The sequence below is a fragment of the Amaranthus tricolor genome, chromosome 12, assembly GCF_026212465.1.
Source record: "Amaranthus tricolor cultivar Red isolate AtriRed21 chromosome 12, ASM2621246v1, whole genome shotgun sequence".
In the NCBI taxonomy this organism is placed as follows: domain Eukaryota; kingdom Viridiplantae; phylum Streptophyta; class Magnoliopsida; order Caryophyllales; family Amaranthaceae; genus Amaranthus; species Amaranthus tricolor.
Genome location: NC_080058.1, coordinates 16,128,609 through 16,135,073, shown reverse-complemented (window position 1 = coordinate 16,135,073; position 6,465 = coordinate 16,128,609).

Here is a 6,465-nt window from a genome sequence, read left to right as displayed (position 1 = left end):
ATGTGTATACAAAAGTCTTTTTCATTAAGAGATAAAGCACTGCAACTTTTGAGTACATGATTATAAATTGATTCCAAACAATTGGTTCATATATTCCTCTCCATATGTCATTGCATGCAATCATTAACAACCCATTTGGGTGCTTGTACTTGTTCTGATAGGTTGCCATTATCTTCAACCTTCTTTTTTTTGTTGTGGGGAACGTCATAATTATTTGACCCTTTTGCCTTAAGTATCTCATTCATCACATATTGTAAGGACATCCAACATTGCTAAGTGTTTTTGGATGTAATTCAATAAAGGCTTCCTGAACTGCTTTTACTAATTTCTTAATACACTTTGGCATCTTATTATGCATTAATGATTATATGCTTCTAAAAAAACTCAAATCCAATATATTGCAATCTGGACTGTTTGGTGGTTGTTAAGTTAAAATAAATGTAAAACCATCTTGTTTATAATGTGCTTGCCATTTAACATCGTCTTGAGTAATGTGTGCCTTGCAATTATCTTGTTGAATGAAAATGATTTTCTCTCCTTCACTACGCCACTTTGACTTGATTACTGGAACTATTTTATTGATTAGCATTTCCCTTGTTTCTTGCTTGTTGACCGACTCTATGGGTTTTGTTTCAAACACCCCCTTTGGTCTATTCTTTGAAGCCCTTTTCGTAAGTACTTCGGTAAATGGAAAAATTCTTATCTTACCATCGAAAGTACATTCACCTATTTGGTTCTATCTAGGTCTTGCCACACAACCCATAAACATAATTTTAGGAATGAATTTGGATGATTTACCACTTCTGTAAGGTTTAGGTTCATTTTTTGCAAGATAAATCGCTGTGATTTTTTTGACAAGTAAAACCATTTTTCATCGATATGAACAAAGTCATATAGATATTTGTATTGTGGTTGAATAGGAATCGACTCTTGTACAAGTAAACTTATAATCCACTTAATTCTTACCAGCTTATTATCCTCTGAAATTTCTAGATGCATTGCATTAGTGTGAGGATTTAATTCAACCCTTTTGATCATCTTCCATACAGTGGATGGTGCTAAGTTGAGTTTACTTGCCAAGTCCCTTATACACGTTCTATCACCTATTTGAATGCTTGCGATACTTTCATATGGGACTGTAATTCTTTTTCTTACACACTTGTGATAGCTATGATCTAAATCATACTTTTGGGATGTTTTCTTTTGTTTCTCTGCCTTGTTCCATAAATAGCTTATGGTCCTTCGGGAATAACCAAACTTCTTCGCTGTCTTGTTAATTGAACCATGAGGAAGATTTCCAGCAACAAATATGTTGAGTAAGTGTAGTAAAATTTGTTGTCGCGTTTGATTGTTCAATCTCGGCTTGTGATGATTTGGCTGATTTACATCTGGTTCATTAAGATTGGTTCTTACAATTTCATTTTGAATTGGATCATTTGCAATGGGTGACAATGGTGGGGGACCGTTGAGGTCTTAAAAAGGCTCTAAGTCCCCTATTACTTCATTGTGTAAAGCTTCTACTTCCATTAAGACATCATCTTCCCCATCAGAATCACCATATATTACTGCACTGTTTTCAGATTCATAATCTGAAAAATCATTCCTTATGAAACAAAAGGGTAAAAAGCCAAAACTGAAGCCTGTGTTGATTGAGTATTGCTGCTGATTATTGATGCAAGTACCCTGTTGTTGCTGATATTGTAAAAGGTTCACGAGACTATTTCAAGATACAGATTCTGATTTTGTACAGGTTCAAGTAATTGTTTGAAGTTTAACATTCTGATTTTATAAAGATTTTAAGTTACTGTTGATGTATTTGGGGATAATTTTGCTTTGTGATTTTGATTGTATTTATAGTGTAAGTATGGATTGATATTTAATTTAAGCTTAATCCATGTACCAAATCATCTACAGGTTGATGTGTTGGTAAACTATGATTGTAATTGGCTGTTTTATTTAGGAAAAGATTAAGAGCTTTAACTTTCTATTTGTTTTATTTTGGCAATCATAAGTGTAAATACCTTCGGTATACCTTCAGTAAATTCAGATTTTTACACAATGATTTAATTATTTTTATTTGTATTTTTTTACTTTCTCCAATGTTCAATGATTAGCTATTAGTTAAAGATTCCCCTTCCTTTGGTTCCTTCCCATATTCCAAATGGGAAGGACTTTCAAAAATGGAGGGAGTACTTAATTTTTAATATGATTAATTTAAATTAAGTAATGGGTGCTTTTAATTTGATTCATTGAACATAAATAATAATAATTATTAACTTATTTTTTCTTTAATTTTATAAATTAGTTATCACTTAGTTTTATTAATGTGATTAAAGAAAATCAAGTGGCGTGTGCTTTTAATTTGATTAATTTGCACATAAATTATTACATATAAAATTATTGTGATTTAATTATTTAAATAGTCAATTTGTTTAATTGCCTTATAAAATATTGTATTAATATGATTAATATCATTAATTATTCATGCCTCTAAATTTGTTAATTGCATGTACTTTATTTAAATACTGTGATATTAAAATAATTGTATGTTTATATGATATCTGATATCTGATATTAGATATTGTATGTGGTGACTAGTATAACCCAAATTAGAATAAAGTTTACGATTGATGAATTGATAAATATCTTCTAATTTAAGTTACGATCTGTGCATCGTTTTACTTTGTAATTTATTAATTAAAATAATTATAAATTTTAAAACTTTTTATACATCCAAGATGATCAAGGACAAGGATCCATGTTGATTTGAGGATGAAGCGTTAAAGATGAGCCATAGTTTAGATCACATTTTAGCAATTTAAGATTGTTTTGAATGTTTTGCTATATTTATATTCTTTATTTATTCACGTGTTCATTTTACAATAACACAACATAGAACATAGGTCCCTAAATAATATTGAGTTATGTTTTTCCAAAATAAACACCTATTAAAGTCCTTACCAATAGTGATAGGTTATACCTAAATAGGGTGTTACTAATTGGTTTAGGTGGAATAGAGTAAATATGGAAAATTTACATGTTTGTTTGGTTATGCTCAACAAAATCATCAAAAGGGTTTTGGGTTTTGAAGTAAAGGTAAAAATTTTGATATAGAGATATCACCTATCAACCATGAATTACATGTGTTGTAATTAGTAAAAGAGTTTACTTACCTTGCTAAAATGATTTTAAGAGTAGGGCCTAAGTCCGCTTACAATTATTTTAAATAGGATCTTGGAATCACTATATTCATAAGGGACAACTTAAAATGAATAAAGTCTTTATAACTACTGATTTTAAATTGTTTAAAATCATATAAAGTTATATCAATCACATATTACTCCTTTAGTGGGAGAAATTGTTAATCTAGTAGGAGCCTATGTGTTGTACTACCTTTAGTTGTATGTATTGATGTGATTATCCCTATTTGCAGGACTAGTGGTAAGAATAAAACCACTAAAGCGAACCCTAAGGATGGTTAACTCATTCATGAAAGTCATGAAGTCCTTTTATTAGATAAAGAGGAACCTACAACCTACGTAATAGCGATGGCGAATCCTACTTCGACATATGGCTTGGAGCAAGCAAATTTGAAATGGAATCCATGTATGTCCTATAAGTTTTCAACTTGGTTGACTTGTCCAAAGGTTAGACCCATTAAGTTTAAGTTTGTTTATAAGATAAAGACTTAAACAAAGGAGCTAGACGTATCGAATACAAGTGTATTCATAAGATAAATACTATATGAATGACAAATTTGTTGTCTATAAGCACAATTAGTGGCAAAAGGTTCAATTGAACTTTATATTGTTTGCTATGAGAAGAACTTTTTGTAAACAACTATGCTTAAATCCATTAGGATAATCCTAGAAATAACCTTGTATTATGAATACGAGATTAGACAAATAAATGTCAATAACAACATTCTAAATGGTGATTTAGAAGAGGATGTGTATATTATGACACAACTAATGGTTTTGTACAACCTAAAAGCTCTCGGAAGATATGTAGGCTTTGGAAGTTCATATGTGAACTGAAGCAAACATTCACGAGTAGGACTATTCTTTTCTAAGAGGTAAAGAAATAGTTTTGTTTCTTATAAAACTTCGAAAGATTCTTGTGTGTATATGAATGATATTGTGAGTTTTGTTGTTTTTCTTAGTATTATATGTGGATGACATATTGATTATAAGGAGCAACGCATCGATGTTCGAGTCTGTAAAAAGGCTTGACATAGTAGTTGTTTTTCTATAAATTATCTTGGAGAGGCTTCGTACATTTTGGGCATTCAAATATATAGAGATAGATTGAGATGGATGATTGAACTTTGTCAAAAAGCTTATGTTGATAATATCTTTAGTAAGTTAAATAAGGATAAGTTTAAGAAAATTTTTCATCCCATGTCTTGTGACATCTCTCTTAGTAAGAAACAATGTCAAATGATATATGTTGAGCTTAAGAGGATAATTAGGATTTCATGTGCTTTGACCTTTGAATCCATCATGTATCTTACGTACTTGACTAGAATTCTCTTATGCTTTGAGTATGATGAGAAGAAACTAGTCGTGCCCTTATAATGACCATAGGGCGATGACTGAGAACATCTTGAAGTACCTAAAAAGATAAGTTCTTAGTTTGATAGATGTGTTTGAATAAGAGATAAAGGTGGTTTTGATCATTATCACGTTACTACCTTTACTCTGAAAGAGATGTTAGTTTGAAAGAGTTTCAAACATGGCATCATAGCTAATTCTACAATTGAAGTTAAGAAAACTTGAAAGCATGTAAAATTCTATTAGATTATATCCATTAACTAAACCATAGTCATATCTCAAGTATAAAGAGTTAAACAAGAGTTTTGGAGTTGAAACTTATAGGAGAGTTGTTTAATATATGAAACCCTATAAGTGAACCGAAGTTATTTAAAATATTTTTGTCCCTAATCCGAATCATTAAGTTGGACATAAATGATTTCTTTGTGGACTAGTTGTAAGTTAATTGATAGCACAGTTTCGTGGGCTATAGAGACATAAAGATGTCTAGTCCTTTACATAGGTATGTATAGAGATACATATTAGACTGACCTACTTGATGTTCTTTAAAAATGTTTGGAGAATTTCATTGTTATATTTAGTGGATTCCTTTGACATGAGTATGACACTATTCTCATATAATGATTAGTATTCTCTTAACATTCTCAAACGTCGTGCTATAAAAGGAGGTTATAAAGGGAATGCTCAAGTTTGCTAAAAGTTAAGTGGGAGTTTTGGTTATACAAAACTGGATAAGTCCTCCTATTATTAGGACTGGTGTCTTTAGCCTCTTGAAGAGTTAAAACTGAAAATGCATGGTCGTGCTCAAACGAATTAAAGAGTTAATTGTTTGCTTCAACAGTTCAAACTCAGATTGCAAGAAATAAATTTGAACGTTAGTATAGATGACATGAGTCGTCATTATTGTATCAAAATTTGACGTTAAGTGACTTAAGAAATTTAAGGTTACAAACTTGTTCAAGGACAAGTGGGAGATTGAAGGAAATTAGTGTCCTTTGATCAAGTGTAACTACTATATATAAATGGGACGAATTATGAAGATAAAATACTTTTGATTATTTTAGGTGGTCATAGAGTTTTGCTAGAAACCAACTGTAATTTGTATGTAATATGATTAGTTTACTACTATTATAATCGGGTCCTATGAGGACACACATATAAGTAATCGATCGGATATAAATTTACACCAAGAACATAAGATGCTCTTTAAATACTTAGTATGAGGAGTTGTACACAAATTGATCATATGTTTAATTGTGAATTAAACATCTACTTAACCATCATAAGTGTTACTTGAAAAATGAAGAATTACTAGTGGTTTGATTGTGTGTTTAAATTAGAAATTAAAACAAACATTATGTATCACCATTAAGACATGTAAAGGTTACATGCAAAGGGTATATGAAGAGGTGTTACATAGTGTATATATAGATGCACTTTGTTCATCTCTTATATAAGCATTATCATTTCTAGTATTCTCTACACACTCATATTCTCCACCTAAAAAGCAATCAGAAAAGGGGTTTTCTTATTCCTCACTAGCATGCGTGGTGATCCGTTCGATGCTTGTGGACCAACATTAGAGGAACGACTTTTGACGTACTATTATCTCTATTTTGATATATTTCATACTCGATTATCTAACGTGGAATTCACGCATCAAGGGTATGATATTCTTCTGTATTTGATAATTCATATTATGATATGCACGTGATTCTGTTTAGATGTTAAAAAATAGTTTCTTCCAATTCCGCTTTACGCATCTATATTCATACAATAAAGCACATGTACTTAATTTTTTTGTTTAAAAAGACATCACTATTGTTAGATCCTATCATAAGGGTAATTAATTTAACAAGGAAAGAAGGAAAGTATAATAGAAAATTTTAATTAATTGTGTGTGGAAGCTAAT